This window comes from Peromyscus californicus, unplaced genomic scaffold (assembly GCF_007827085.1).
Source record: "Peromyscus californicus insignis strain IS unplaced genomic scaffold, ASM782708v3 Scaffold_15__1_contigs__length_86483966, whole genome shotgun sequence".
In the NCBI taxonomy this organism is placed as follows: domain Eukaryota; kingdom Metazoa; phylum Chordata; class Mammalia; order Rodentia; family Cricetidae; genus Peromyscus; species Peromyscus californicus.
The window spans coordinates 83,918,158-83,934,768 of NW_026294447.1; the positions used below are offsets into that span (position 1 = coordinate 83,918,158).

The 16,611-nt window shown below is 42.1% G+C and overlaps 1 long non-coding RNA gene across 1 annotated transcript; it reads right to left on the reverse strand.

The window, feature by feature from the left end:
• Positions 1-13,974: 13,974 nt before the first annotated feature.
• Positions 13,975-15,913, reverse strand: LOC128111249 (uncharacterized). Its single transcript, XR_008218544.1, has 3 exons — positions 15,755-15,913; positions 14,555-14,652; positions 13,975-14,453 (listed from the first exon to the last, which is right to left on the reverse strand). It is a non-coding gene; the product is annotated as an uncharacterized LOC128111249 (long non-coding RNA).
• Between the last annotated feature and the right edge of the window lie 698 nt (positions 15,914-16,611).

The window sequence follows — 16,611 nt, forward strand, 5'->3', positions numbered from 1 at the left end:
AGTTATGTAAATGTATATGTCTAGCTTTACTGAAGTGCATGATGGGGAAAAGTGGAACACAGCTTTCAAAATCTGGCATGCACATGCCCGTATGACTCCAGACAGGGGCCAGCCCATGGTGGTGGTGTAAGGCCAGCCCAAGGTAGTGGAAGGCTGTAAGGGCAAAGCTGAGATTTGCAGTGAACACATTTTCAAATGCTAATGCAAAACGGAAACCAATGCATTCCAATCAAATGGAACCCACGTAAGAGGCCTATGGGGAAGCAACTGATGAGTTTCCTCCTCCTCTGTCCTAGCTGGACATGTTCAGAGGGGCCCGTGAAAACCCTCTACGGTTTTGGTCAATAAGGTCTTACACATGTTCTTTCTTAAGGCCTTGTCTCTTTCTCTTCTCCAGCTCTTTTTCTGGCTCCCACGTTGGGTAGAAGGGCAGTCTAGGCAAAGCCATGGGGGATCCAACCTGATACTACAGTTGGGTGAATTAAGTGCTGATTGTCTTTCACAGGATTTGAAAGTAGAGGTAGGAGGCAAATAACAGGAAATAATTAGATGGTGACCTTTCTACATACCCTTTTCTTTCTATTCACTAACACCTAGAAACTCGTCTTCATCTTCTTTAAGAATCAGATTCTATAATCCAAAATCGAATCATATTTAGAATGATACATTCTTATGGAAAAATATAATTTAAATGCAAATGTTAAGATTATTTCCATGTCTTTAAGAACATCTAGAGGTTGAACAATTCCCTTGCTCTCTGAAAATTATTATTTGAAAAACTGCATAACTATACTATTTTTTTTCCTTTCAGAGCTGGGGTTTGAACCCGGGGCCTTTCATTAAAGAGGTCATTTATTTGTTTTTGTTTTGTTTTGTTTTGTTTTCAGAAAATTCATTTCATACTAACTGCCCACCATCTCTGCTACCCTTTGAAGTTTCTCTCCAAGGCTTGAAGTATCATTGCTCCCGGTGGGGGGTAAAATATAAAAGTAAACGACAGGATGCCCTTCTGAACTTGGGTGATTTTCTGCTTTTTAAAGACTAGCATCAGGGTCAGAATTCAAATCATTACCACTTTCTCCACAGATGCCAGATGCAACAAGACAAAATAAAATCCCCAAATGCCATGCAGATTGTTAACCTTTAGACAGCTGTACAAAAGAAAATGAGGCCCAAGCAGTCACAGAAGCAGAAAAACAATTCCGCTTTACTCACAAGCATCAATTTTTTTTATTTATAGGAAAGGATGGGTTGTGCTTTTGCGGAGATAGGGGAGTAAGGGAGGGTCAAAGTTGGCCAAAGAATCCCTTTACTCTGCCTCCTTAGAGTAAACTGTTCCAGCATTACACGTGGGCTGAAGGCCAGCAAACACTGGCACACGCTGATGTTTTACTTCTCTGTCAAGATGCTCTTCCATCAGTCACTTCCTGGTGAGAGCTGTGCAAACTTGCACCTGTTACACACCCAGGCTGGCCTTCAGAGTCTTTGTCTCCAAAGTGTAGACACTCATAGCTACTTAACGGAATGATGAGAAAGATTCAATGAGTTTAATACACTGAAATGAGATCTAGCAAGTAGAAAGCACCCAGCAGGTCTCAGCCAGCAGCCAGAGGAGCACAGTGTAATAGTGAGCGTAGGTGAACAGAAGAGGGCAGGACTTCCAGAGCAAGGGACAGAAGATAACAACACAGCTGGATTCGAACCCTGAGAACAGGTGAGCCACCCGTTTTGTGTGACCCTGGAACAAAGCTCAGAGCTGAAGAGTCACAACTCTAAAGTATCAGAGCTGTTGTTGGAACCTGCCCACAGCCTCCTCCACTCTCCAGAAGAGGGAAAATCTCAGAAGTACTCGGGTGAACTCCCCTCCCCAGTGGGGTTTTCAGAATGAAAGCTGGTGCACATGTGATTCATATGTAATATTCAAAATTCCAAGAAATGCTAACAAGAACCAGCATATTCCTTTGTTTTTGTTTGTTAAGGGGCATTCAACAGCATGTACTTCATTCTCAACACATACAGGGAAACGGTTGATGTACTCAAATATACTCCAGATTCTTTCCAGTTTTTCTGTGTGTGTGTGTGTGTGTGTGTGTGTGTGTGTGGGTGTGGGTGTGTGTGTGTGTGTTTTCACCGCTGACTATTTGGGATTGATAACCAATTGGTGAGTTTTTCCCTAGGGAAAACAGTTTCTCCTGCTCTTGACATTCCTTACTTGCCTGTAGTTCCTTGTGTACAGTTGAGTTCGTGTGGGCTTTTCCTCACCCACTTTGGCTTGTGTCCTCCTTATTCAGCTCATGCTTGGGTGGCCATGTGGGTGTGGACTTTGTGGGTGTGGCTTCTGACATTACCAGGTGATACAATCTCACAGCAAACTCCTGATCCCCTGGCTCTTACAATCTCTCTGCCCCTCTTTTGAAGTGCTCCCTGAGCCCAGGAGTGTTTTGTAGATGTGTCCTTCGGGACTGGGCTCAGTTCCTCATTTTGATTAGTTGTGGTTTTCTGTAATGATCTCTATCTGTTGCAAAGAGAAGTTTTCTTGATGAGAGGCAAAGACCACACTGACTTGCTAGTGTTGTGGAATATTATTTTAACTATGTAAAGGTGTGTTACATTTGTTTATGCTGCATTTGTTTAATTATGTAAAGATGCATTGCATTTGTTTCACCTTGCCTGCCAAAGGCACCTGCTTGGTCTAATAAAAGGCTGAATGGCCAATAGCTAGGCACGAGAAGGATAGGTGGGGCTGGCAGGCAGACAGAATAAGTCGGAGGAGAAATCTAGGTAAGAGAGAAAAGAAGGAGGAGAGAACGAGGGAGAAAGATGGGGACACACCCAGGGAGAGCAGCCAGCCAGTCATGAGACACAGTGAAAGTAAGATATACAGAAGGAAATAAAGGTTAAAAAAAAAAATCCCCGAGGCAAAATGTAGATGAAGAAAAACAGGTAAAGTTATAAGAGCTAGTGGGACAAGCATAAGATAAGGCTGAACATTTAAAACTAATAAGAAATCTCTGTCTTGATGTGGGAGCTGGTTGGTGGCCCAAAAAAGAAAGCCTGCTACATGTTAGTATAAGGACAAATGTTTAGATTGTTGCTAGGAATTATGCTCGTTTAGTAAAGTGTCACAGGCCCCCAGACCTTAGCACGACTGATGCCATGAGGGAAGTGCTATTTAGGCCTTGGAACCCAGCACATGGGCAGCAACACTTGCTGAAATAAGAATGAAGACCTAATCCATCAAAGTCCGTAGTTCTGAGAAAGTCCTAAATAGGCTAATTTCATCTTTTGGCTTCTATAGGTCTTCTTCTGGCTAAGAGTTCTTGCTAAGTATGTCAACCCAGGGTGTAGTTTTTGTGCCCAAAAGCTTACCCCATGAAAGGCTTGGGACTGCACTCGGGTCCTGAACACCAGTGTAGTCAATGGCCTGCTAATAAAGAGCTATTGGCTTGAACACATGTCTGAGTGGTCCTCTTTGGTGAATAATTCACAGCAAAAGTTGTGATTGTAGATTCTTCTCCAATACCCATGACTTTACTAGCATTGTGTATTAGCTAGATTTCCAGCACCAGGCATGGTTTCACTCTTGTTGAGTGGGTCTTAAGTCCATGTGGAAAGGTGTTGGTTACTACCAAGATAGGTGTGCCGCTACTACACCCTTGGAGCATCATGCTATCCCAGGCACTGATGTGCTCCACAGGCATCACAGCTGGTGGCCTCCTTCCTTTGGAAACTTGCATGGCACCTCCTGGTACCATGAAAGCTAGTCCTCAGGGTGGAGGCATTCACAAGACATCCTATTTCAACACTCCTCTGTTTTAAGCAACCAAAATGTATCTATAAACAATGACATAATTAAATATTTTGGCCACAGTTAACATAACTTTCTAGTAGAGAGTAATACATTGAATTGCACCACCTGTGAAACATTCAAAATGATCATACAAAAAAAGAGTAGGACCCAAAGCTTTTAATTTTTTATCAGAACAATAATAGTATGTTTTAATCTTCCATTTCTATGTTTAATAATATATACTGGGGTTGAGAAGACAAGGTGTCCAAGTTAAGTCTACATAGTCTTTCTTGGGTCTCACTGGCTACTATAAAATACTGAGAAGGAAACAATTAAATGCTGTTGGGAACCAGTAGAAAAACATTTTATAACTAATTACAATCCTCTTCATGCAGGAAGACTCTTATTGGCAAGTTTTGTAGTTATTTCTCCACAGCATTTACTAGAAAAGAACAAAGTTTGATGAGTGAATTTAAAAATGTTGTAAGGAACAAGTTTAGAGCCTGAGTCTTGGTGAGATGTTCCTGGAAATTAGTTTGTGAGACACGTGGCTGGATCATTTCCTCTGAACTGTGAAGGAAGGAAATGGGCTTCTTGGTTGGCTAATTAATCTTTTGCTGCTAAGAACTAGGAATTAGACAGCTGATTTGAAAAGGGTTCAGCCCTCACATGCTCAGGGATATGGAGCTATCTCAGGTTCCAGGTTCTTATGAACATGAATGGTCTAGCCTTAGACCAATCCTGTGGCTATGTCGGGCTATGCAAAAGGAGGTCACAGTGTCCTCACATGCAAAGAACTGCCCTAGTGTCTTCATGCCAGCAGAGTGAGGCAATTTTAGACCTGGCATTAGCCACAGGGTATTGCTGGACCACACCGCAGGGCAGCTCAAGTCAGCTGGTTCCAGGTGGAAGCATGTAGATGCTGTGTATGCTAAGGAGAAGGAAAGTCAAAAGATATGCTTTTTTTTACTTCACAATAACAAAAAGGAGCAGAAAGGAAGATTTGTTGAGTGCTTGCTACAACCAGAAGTCACTTTGAGAAATTTGTCTAAGACCATGGAGTTAATGTGACCTTCACAAAACTGAAATTCAAGAATCAATGTATAATCAACCTGATTGATGTGTGCCCTCTCTGCTCTTCACACACTTATTAAGGATCCACTGAAAATCTGCTTGTGAATTTTTTAATAACCATTCCATGGTTGAGGGTATAAATAGTAGACAGGGTCAATAAAGCTCTCATAGAATTTACAGTCTAGTAGCAGGATGAAATAATAAACAAGTGAGTAGGTAGATGGATGGAGTACCACATGTCAGAGAGCCTTTGAGGGACTGGAGAGATGGCCCAGCGGTTGAGAGCTTGCCTCTCTTGTCAAGGACAGAAGTTTGCTTCCCACCTGCTGTGTGCGGCAGCTCACAATCATCTGAAACTCCAGTTCCAAAGGACACACATACACACATGCACACTCACACAGAGAAAGAGACATACACACACATACATGTAAATAAAAGTAAAATATATCTCTTAAAAAGACATGTTCATGTGAAAAAATACAAACTGTCCTTGGGAACCAGAGAACCAGGAGCATCCTGTGTGGGTTTGGGGCCTGCTGTTTTTAATGTGACAGGAAACACTGCCTGTACGATGGCAGATCAGCGAAGATCTAAAGGGTTACAGGAGGGCGGTGTGGGAACCTGGGGATAAATTTTCCAAGCAGTGAGTGTAGCAAGGCCTCAGTGCTAGAGTGTTGTCCATTTGTCTAGTCTGTGTGAGACCAGGAGGCTGTAGTAACAGGTAAAGCTGGTGGGGAAGAGTGGATATGCTGAAACATCCAAGGGGAGAGTGTGGACGCCGTGTGGTCAAAGACACCGGGTAGTGCATTTGGGGTCTCCGAAGGAAACAGTATGAGAAGCAAATGTGCAGAGGGTACTGTGTTGTCTCCATGCAGCTGGACTGTGAGGAAAAAGAGAGGCGAGGTGCAGCTTGCACCCCACTGCAGAATGCACCCCGCTGCAGCATGCACCCTGCTGCAGCATGCACCCTGCGTTTAATGGACTCTCCTTACAGTTTACACCAAGCATGCATTTCAATTACTGTCTGATTAAATGAAGGAATGAATATTCATACAGCTGTGGCTAGGTTCCCACACAGGAATATTTAGTGCTTCGCTCTTCATGATAATGAACTGCTTTCAAAGATGGAAGATCCATGTAAAGAAATGTAAAGGGGACAATAAAGAATATCCATGTACGGACTTGGAAATGGGTCTACGATCAAGGATCAAGACCCTGGGGTGTGAAGTTTGCATTTATGCATATAATTGATTAAGTATGCAGATTTATTGTGAGTCCATGGATAGAGTGTCTCAAGTGAATTCATACCATATTGCCAAACAACAACAGAAACTAATTTTTCTAATTATGGACTTTTATAAAAAAAATGGAACATTCAAATACTAAATGACTAAATAGTAGTTAAAAATCACTGCAATGATCTATATTTACCATGAAAATGCATGCAATCTACATTTTTTTTTTTTTTGGTTTTTTTGAGACAGGGTTTCTCTGTGTAGCTTTGCACCTTTCCTGGATCTCACTCTGTAGACCAGGCTGGCCTTGAACTCACAAAGATCCGCCTGGCTCTGCCTCCCGAGTGCTGGGATTAAAGGCATGCGCCACCACTGCCCGGCCCGCAATCTACATTTTTAAACTTTAAATTCCATTTTATTGACAGATTGGTGCTGTGCATAGGGTGTATGCATGCCATGATATTTGTGTGGAGGTCAGAGGACAACCTGTAGGAGTTCGTCCTCTCCTTTGAACATGTAGGATCTGGGGCTTGAACTCAGGTCATCAGGTTTGGCAGTATGCACATGTACAGCCATCTTGCCAGTCATATAATATGATATGATATGATATGATATGATATGATATAATATAATATAATATAATATATTTAAAGTTGGTTAAAAGAAGGTTTACAATGTAGATAAGGGGTGATTTCATTTTTATCAAAAAATTCTAGATAGTAAATTCTATGAAAGAAGATTTTTATTGTATTATCTCAAGTGCTAGGAATATTCCATACATCTGGTTGTTATATAATACATATCTATTGGGTATTGGATGAATAAAACCATACAACTACACACACATACACAACAACAACAACAAACAAAAAACAAATAAACAAAAAACCACCACTAAAGGTACCTGTCTGGGTAAGCTAACATGTCCGTGTATGTATTTGTTCCTATTTACTTGTATCTGCCAGTTTTTAAAATCAAAATCTCATGTAACAAAATGTTGCTTTCATTTAATATTTATTTAAAGGGTATAAGTTTCAAGGATGGACATTTAGAAGATCCCTACCATCAGGAACAGCTGCAGTTCACCATTACCTGCCAAGGATCAACCAGAGCAGAGGGTACACTTGGCGCTGAGGATTCAGAGAGAGGGGTACACTGGCGCCGAGGACTCAGAGAGGGGTACACCTGGCCCTGAGAGAGAAGGGCACATTCAGCCTTCAGCTTTCATGGAGTAGAATGGCAGATTTCACTGTGCCTGATAAGTCTGAAACTGAACAACTTGAAGTTGGTAACAATTCAAAGCTTTTAAATCTCAAGGGCCTCCTAGGGTGCTGTTGGACTCTAGAGGAATGCTCGGAGATGATGACCTACCTATCATCAGCCAGTAATTCTGCATGTGTTGTCAATCTTGATATTTCAATGCTACGTTTGCAAACTGGATGGTGATCCTGATTCTCAGATGCGGGCGTGATTAGTGCATACTTTAGTCATTACGTGTTCTCTATTGAAAATGATGCCTTTATTAAAATAGTAGGCCACATGTGGACTCGCTGGTCCATATGAGCAGGAAGAAGGCCGAGCCTGCATTTCCACTGAGGCCAAGACTGAAGTACAGCTGGGCCAAGCTGAAGGCAATTAGTATTTTTCTTTCTTCAAAATGGATATATATATATATATATATATATGTATGTATGTATGTATGTATATGTATATGTATATGTATATATGGACATAGATATACATGGACAGATATATATGGACACACATATGGACATATATGTGGACATATATATAGATATATATGGACACACACACATATATATGCATACACACACACACACACACACACACACACACACACACACACACACACACACATTTATCCAGAGCAGGAATTCTCAAGCTGTGGTTGCAATTCCTTATTGGTGAAATTATTAAGGCCACTCCACGTAGTTAAAAGGAGATTTATTTAATGGTGTAACTTACAAATTAAGGGATAGGTAGGTCGCGGAGTCTAAGGAAGGTGTATCGCAGTCCAGCGGTGTTCTCTGGAGCTCTGCTTGGTCCACCTCTCCAGTCCAGGGTCCCGCAACAGAGAGAGCACCCGCCGATCCAGATCTCGGGTCCCCAGGCGCCTCCCTTTGCCCCGCCTTGTAGGCGTGACAGTTGCCGAAGTCTCAATGGGGGTTGGAACTTCCAGATCAAAGCTGGAATGGCTACCCACTACAATTCCTCTGAGAATCGTCCCACCCTTTCACGGAGGTCACCTAAGACCATCAGAAAAACAGATATCGACACTACAATTCATAATAGTAGCAAGATTACAGTTATGAAGTAGCAATGAAAATAATTTAATGGTTGGGGGCTCACCACACCATGAGGAACTGTAGTAAAGGGTCGAGGCATTAGGAAGGTTGAGAACCACTGATCTAGAGAAACCCACCTTTAGCAGGCCATAGGGACAATCTTCCTTAAATTTCAGACTTCCATCTGAGATGTTGGCCTTCTGTGACTCCAGCAACCCCAAGGTCTACAAATGCAGTCCTATGAACCCAAGGTTGCTAGAGAAGCTTTTACTAATATTTTACCCTGTTTTCAAGTCTGCACCTTTAATTGAATTTGTCAGATCACTACATTTGCTGATATTTTAACGTAGTTATTTTTATGCATTTTTTACCTGGTACATAAACACATCAGTTTTTCTTTGTGCATCCAGTTGCTGGTGTTGACTTCCTAATTATTTTATCTTAACTTTCATTGCCTTAGTTACCTATTTAGTAACATCCATTCTTTATTATCTGATTTTTAAAAGATTATTTTATGCAGTATCATCTTTTAAATGGGTTCCCCTAGATAATTTCATCTTATAAAGATGTGACCTCAGCCTTTTGGTTTATTGGTGTAAGGCATGATGACGTTTCCTCTAACCGTCCAGGGCTACTCAGAAGTCTCAATGGCATCTTACCTTTGTCTCACCCAGAAAGTTGGTCCCCAGCCCCCACCATACTTGTCAATACATTCACTAGGATGCTCCGTGTCAACTCTAACTGATTCTCACAATTAAAAAACCAAAACAAGAACCTGACTACTGGGTATTTTGCGATTCACAGATGAAACCCCCTTACGGGTTATGTTCCACTGTGGGCTGGTCTATGACTGCAGGCTCCCCCCTCCCCAGGACAACTGTACCGAGGAACTATGTAGTCCCATCAATATTAAAATTCCTCAGTAGCTTACCTCATCCCCTGTTCTGACTGTCAATATTAGACTATCTCCAGCTGCCTTCTTGCCCTTCAACGTAAGGTCACACCTCTATCCTGATGTTTCAGCTCCTAGCCCTGGATTTCCACCCATCCAGCAGACAGAGGTGAGGGGAAAGAAAAAAAAAAAAGCCTTTACCTTGTCCTACTCAGAAAATCCTCTTGCCAGACCCTCCTTTCCCACTTAATTCTTTGACCCTTTAAGGCAAATAGAAGCGCTATTGGATTAAAGCACACAAGCAGTTAAGGAATACTCCACCTGACTCCCAGCGGTTGAAGCCTGGGTCCTGGGACAGACTTCTATAAAAACCACTTTTAAAGGTACGCTAACTGGAGATTGAGTCTGATTCTGCTGCCCTCCTGTGGCTTCCCTGGACCTAACGGGCCAAGCTCACCCTTTGTCACCGGCTTCCTCTGCCAGCTGGTCAACCCAGACCCTTGGTGACCCATTCAGAGACAGGGCTTCAGTTAGACCGGGGTGCCATGTTAGCCTGGGCTGACTGTCACCCTTCAGCACATCACTGGTATGAAGGAAGGGCTCTCTCCCTCTTTCATGGGAAGGGCACATCTGAGAAAATGTGAGGGCATTTTAAAGACGACCTCCTAGTCCGTGAGATGGGTCTTTTTGAGCCTAGCCCCAGCATATAACCCTGGAGCTACAGGTGCATGCTGCCATTCCTGGCTGTTTCCATGGATGCTGGAGATCAGAACTCAGGTCCTCATGCTTACACAGAAAGCCATTTTCCTATAGGCTCAGAAATTATATATATATATATATAAATGTATATATATAAATGTATATATGTGTGTATGTGTGTGTACATATATATGTACGTACATATATATATATATATATATATATATATATATATATATATACACGTGTGTGTATGTGTGTATTTTTCAGGTTACTCATGCATTTACATTTAACAAAATTCTTCCAGCAAGAAATTTCACATGCCAGTCTTAATTAATTAATGAAAGTGCCAACATTAGTAACATTGGGGATTTGAAATCTGTATTAAGTTGAAACAATACTTTTATTTCTAGGAGTAGAAGCAGAGTTCTTTATACTTAATGGTATTTCCTACCAAATCAGTATTCTAAAAAACTGTTTTATTTTCAAAACCAAGTATTGGATTAGCACCAGTATTTCCTGAGCAGGCCTCCTCCACTACATATTCTGTGAACATCTCATTACATTTTTGTATTGAAACTGCCAGAAACTTATTTTTGTGGGGCACTAGGGAGTAACTTATTGTTCAAGCAGTGTGAGCACAGTAGCCGTGTAAATTTGCACTTAGACTCTCGGACTGAAGGAGCAGTTTCTACGTAAGACAATCACCAGGTGATGAAATGGTTCCCAGCACCCACATCCGGCAGCTCCCAGTAGCCTGTAACTCCAGCTCCAGGGGCATCGAATGACTCTGGTCCCCGAGGGCACCTGCACTCATGTGCACTCACCCCACCCCCCACATACGCATAATTAAAAAGTAATAAAACTAAATCTTTAAATTCTTGTTTCAAATTCATGCTCCAGAGTGAGTGTCCCAATCTTCCTGTCTTTGCCTCCTTGGTGCTGGGATTACAGGCCTCCATCCTCGTGCCTGACTGATGTGGTACTGGGAGGCAAGCCCAGGGCTTTAGGTATACCAGACGAAGACTCGAGCAAACGGCTACACCCCCGGGCTAGACTCAGCTGTTTCTATGGAATCAGTGGGTCTGGAAATGATCTTTGCAGTTTCATAGTGCTGCCTCACCAATTATGGTAGAAAGTATTAGTGGAGTCCACAAGGGCAGGTACATCCTTTGGTCTCTGGCAAAGGTGAACTGGGACAGGAAATGGAACAAACAACCACTGAAGTAGTTCCACTGGATTGTGTCACTTAAATTAGAATTACAAGTCCAAATAGGAAGTGCTCTGTAAACACGTGCTTGTCTTGGTAGATGAAACAGAATGGGAGTCACGGGGCATCTTCTTGACAAATGAAAATGAGCCTGTGTTTCTCTGGGGACTGATTCCCACTGGCTCTAACCCTCAGTTCTTGTATTGGGGCATATATAGTGAGATGGAAGACCCCAAGTGTGCAGGATATAGAATACTTCTAGAAAGTTCCCGTGTTACCGTTGTCAGGCCTTCTGCCCTCCACAGACCATTCCGGTGTCTCTCATTGTCAGCTAATATTTCTATTGTTATTGTCCTAGTTTGCATTTAGAACAATCATTGTGAGATCGACAGACATGTTTTTATCAGTTTGGCTTTTCTTTGGGATCCTTGGGGGTGAACTGGAGTTTCTGCAAAAACTAATAAGGGGGAGAGCAATTAAGAGGGACACCCAAGGTTGACTTCTGGTCTCAATGCACACTCATGTACATGTGCTCCCTCAAGCACACTTACACACACCCATTAGAACACACAAACACACACCACACACACACACACATGCAAACACACCATGTACACACACCATATACACTAGCAAACCAAAGTGTTATATTGCAACATATTAAGTTGTACTATTTGACCTTGTTTCTGCATTAGTAACAGAAGCCAGGATGCTGAAATATGTAAAACCTAGCATAAATGTCATTATTTAAATATGTTCAGTACAATAATTTAACATTGGAACATAAAATCTGTCATATTAACAATATAAAGCTATTTTATTAAATTCATGTATTAGTCTGATTAAAATAAGTGTTGAATAAAACTTGAAAATACAGTTCACTTCTGGTTTCAGATTTACTTATAGTAATATAGCATAATAAAATCCAAATAAATGATAGCTCCTTTAGAAGAGGCTTTACCTATTATTCCAATTTGAGAAATGCTGGTCCAGATTAGCATTGACCCATTCACCAGGACTCATTTTGTTCTGCTTAGCTAACCAATTCTCAAGTTGGTCCACAAAGAGAATCATGACAAGTTTGGTAATTACCTTAATGAAATCAGTGTATTTTTGTGCCTATGCTATTCCCATAGTCCGTTCCGTGGTGGTAAAATCACTGAGGAACAGTTGAGGGATTCACTTCACCCAACTGGGACTTGATGAAAGAAGCCACATTAGTTCCATGTGAACCACTCTGAGGCCTGCTGTTTGCCACAGAGAACGCAGACTTCAGACGCGGTCAAGGCATTGTGGCATTGTGTGACACTTGGGGACTATGAGGTACTTACCATACTTTAAACACAGAAGGACGGTGAAGGACTGGGGTGCACTCTCCATCTCTTCCTGTCTCCCTGTGCCAACAGTGTGATGAGCTCTCTGTTGTAGCCTAAGCTCCCTCTCCATCTCAGTCACCAAGCACTAGTAACACAGAGGTCCTACCTCCTAGGACACAGCCAGCCGTACCTTAAATTCCCAGGCTTGAGTATATGGCAAACCCGAACTTGGACCCCTGCCCCGCTCTGGATGACGATCATTGAAACTCCGCCTTTGATTTTGGCATTCTTGGAGGCCCTAGGTCCTCATCCATTAGTCCCTCACCCTACAACTGAGCTATCCAGTTGATCTTAATTCTGCCCAACTTCACTTCCAGCCTGCTCTTCCCTGTGGCTGCTCAGGGTCCTGGGAATAACAGAATCCTTTATATTTATTACCTCTGGTGTCTGTGGGGCTGTGAGGGCAAGAGCCTTGTTTCTTTGGTTCTCTTTGAGTATCTAGCCTGTTACCCCATAGACTACTGGCTTTTAAGAACTATGAATTCAACAAACGGAGAGGCTGTAATGTGTCCTGATTTATGAACCAGGGCACTGGAAGCAGTTTTGCCTGGGTGTAGATAGAGCACAAATGACTATTTTAAAAAGTTCAGTTTATTTCACTTACATGGTCCCCGGATCCCATTGTTTCTTTGAATCTGGCAGGGGGCGGCGGGGGTGGGGGTGGGGGTGGGGGTGCTTTCTTCACACTTTTCCAAGTCCAGAGTGGGAGCAGATGCCTCTTCCCAGGGTCTTTGAGACTCCTCAGAAGAGAAAGAGCCTGTTGTTCACATAGCACAGGCCCCTGCTTTACCTCCAGAATGGGAGGGAATTTTCCCCTTATAAGTCCAATGTGAGCAAAAGATAAGATTTAAAATGTGATTTCTGGGGAGACATTTGTGTTCAGAGTGTTGCTTGCTCTCGGGCCCTGCTTCAGTAGAAATATCTCTGAAATCACACCCGAGCAAAATACAGCCATGTTGTCTTTGCCTTTGCCTAGAAAATGTATCCACAAGAGCCCTCATTTTAATTTTAATTTTGTGTAAAGTTCCTAGGGCGAGAATCTGTGCTTATAATGTAACTGTCATATTTTTGTCATAAATTCCGATGATGTCCTAGGAAATCAGGTCTTTCTCACCTCAAAGAGCTTCTTCACTGGGCTGCAGAGAAGGTTCAGTGATAAACAGCTTTTGCTGATCTTCCAGAAGACCTGAGTTTGGATCCTAGTACCCACCTTGGGGGACCCTTAACTGCTTACAACTCCAGCACTAGGGGGTCCAATACCCTGTCTGACCTCCTTGGACAAACAGGTGGTACACATTCCCACACACATATACATAATAAAGTTGCTAAAAAAAAAGTAAAATCTTTTTAAAAAGAGTATATTTATTTTTTCTAAATGCTGCACTATAATTAAACAGGGATTATTTGAATATGGAATTATAAATATAATGATGTGTAAGTCTTAACTACAAGCTCATCTGAAGATAAAAAGCGATTTCAAATAGTCAGTGCCCATCATGTGTCACTACGGCATGTTATTATTTTTTCAAGGCTGGAGCAGAACCCCTGTGCCTCCTCAACAAGCTTTCAAACCTGTTTCCCTCCCCCTTGCGACTGATTTAACTGCTACAATGACTAGACCGTGATGGAAACATGCCTTCAAGCCAAAGTCCTTAGAGTTTCAAGTGAGTCTTGCTCTGGGGACATTTGCTGGAGAGTGCAAGGACACCACGATAAGCCGGTGCCACATGGAGACAGGCTGCACAGACGCTCAGGTGGGCTGCAGCGGTAGAGGTGTCCCCGGGCTGACAGTTAGCACAGCGTCAGGAGCAGGTGAATGACTAAGCTCCCAGGTGGTTCCAGATCTGGATCGCAAGCCTCCACAGCCACAGCTAAAGGCAAATATGACAGAAAGGAGCAATTCCTATGATGCCCTGCCTAAAGTGAATCCTTGTTAGCAAAGTTAATACCATTGTTAATTGAGGCCACTTACCCTTGGGGGTGCTGGTCATGTAACAAAAGAGAATGGGAATCGCCAAACGCTGTTCTCGGTCCTCATTGTCACTGAGCGGTGAGAACTATTAACTTCTCCTGCCAATAAGCAATCAGACACTGTGCTGAGCCCTAGAGATATGCAGGTGAACATGACAGATGAAGCTCCTCTCTTCACTAAGCTTACAGGGCACAATGATTGCCATGATCCAATGGGGACACCATTGACCTTCATTGTATGCATGAGCATGAGGGACCGTGCTTTTCCTAGACATTGGCTTAACCTTCTCCAGCAGGAATAAATCAACTCATCTGTTTTTCTTGGCTTCAGATGCAGGGTATGTATACAAGACAATTGATCATGCTCGTGCATTAAAATTTTGGGACTGAGTCTGTTTTTTAAGTTTGTTGGGATGTAATAGGCAAATAGAAATTACGTGTGTTTAAGGTGCGCACACCAGGGTTTTGCTGAACATATACATTGTGAAATAACTACCACAGTCAAACTAGTAAATATGCTTATCAATAGTTATATGTGTGTGTGTGTGTGTGTGTGTGTGTGTGTGTGTGTGTGTGTGTGTGTGTACAACACTTAAAGTCTACCCCCTTGGCAAATTTCAAATCCAGATGGCCCCTATTTTATGATAGTTCAACTTAGGATTTTTTTCAACTTTACAGTGGTGTAGAAATAGTATACAAAGGAGAAACAATGATTTTAATTTAGATATTTTAGGGAACTGGTAATACAAGTTTTGATATTTCCTGGTGATACCTGGCAATAGTAGTGAGCCACAGCCTCAATCATGTGCATGACCATGAGAGTGAAGAACTAATGCTCACCAGGATACACTGTCACTGTAGTTTTTAAGAATATAGACATTCACCTAACTACACAAGGCTGTCTACACTGTATTATAAAACATATTTGTGTTAGATGATTTTGTTCAACAATCCAGCTGTCATGGATATGTCCTTAGCAGGCTAGGTTAAGTTTTCAGGGTCAGTATATGTATTAGTCAGAGTTCTCTAGAATCACAAAACTTATAGAATAAATCTCTCTCTCTCTCTCTCTCTCTCTCTCTCTATATATATATATATATATATATATATATATATATATATATATATATATATATATATACACACACACACACACACATTCATATACATATATATGAATGAATTTGTTGGAATGACTTACAGGCTGCAGTCCAACAATGGCTAGCTGTGAATGGAAAGTCCAAGAATCCAGTAATTGCTCAGTCCCACAAGGCTGGATGTCCCACCTGGTCTTCTGTATATGCTGGAATCCTGAAGAAGTAGGTTCCAATGCCCATGAAGGATGGATGTACTGCCAAGCAAGGGCAAGCAGGTGAAGAATGAACCCCCTTTCTTGTCCTTCCAGCAGAAGGTGTGACCCAGATTAGAGGTGTGCCTTCCTGCCTCAAGATTCAGATTAAAGGCTTGTGTCATTCACCTCAAGATATAGATCAAAGGCTTGTTGTCTTACTGTCTCAAGATCTGGATCACAAGTGTGCCCTCCATTTCTGAATTGTAGTCCATTCAAGATATAGGCAAATTGACAACCAAGAATATATTGGTTGTATATAAGTATATAAGTTGTATATAAGGTGTATTACACCCATTTTCAACTTACATTGGGTTTCTTAGGGTGTAATCTCAGTGTATGATGGGGAGCATCAGCATATAGTACAGCATTGATAACCACAGCCACGGCACTGGACATTAAGATCACCAGAGCTCATCCCTCCTCAAACCCCATGCTTTTTGAGCTACATCTCTCCCTTCCTCCACCATCACCCAACACCTTCCAACCACCATCCTGTTCTCTACTTCTGTAAGATCAACTGGTTTAGATTCTACATGTCAGTTAGATCATGCAGCATTTGCAGCCTTAGAACCAGTTCACAATCCCAGCGCCGGTATACAAGTCCTGCTTGCCCATCGCCTCTCCAACACTTACCATTAGCTTTTTTATTATGACTATTCTAACAAGCACAAGTTAACACCCTGGTTTGGGCTTGCATTTCCCCACTG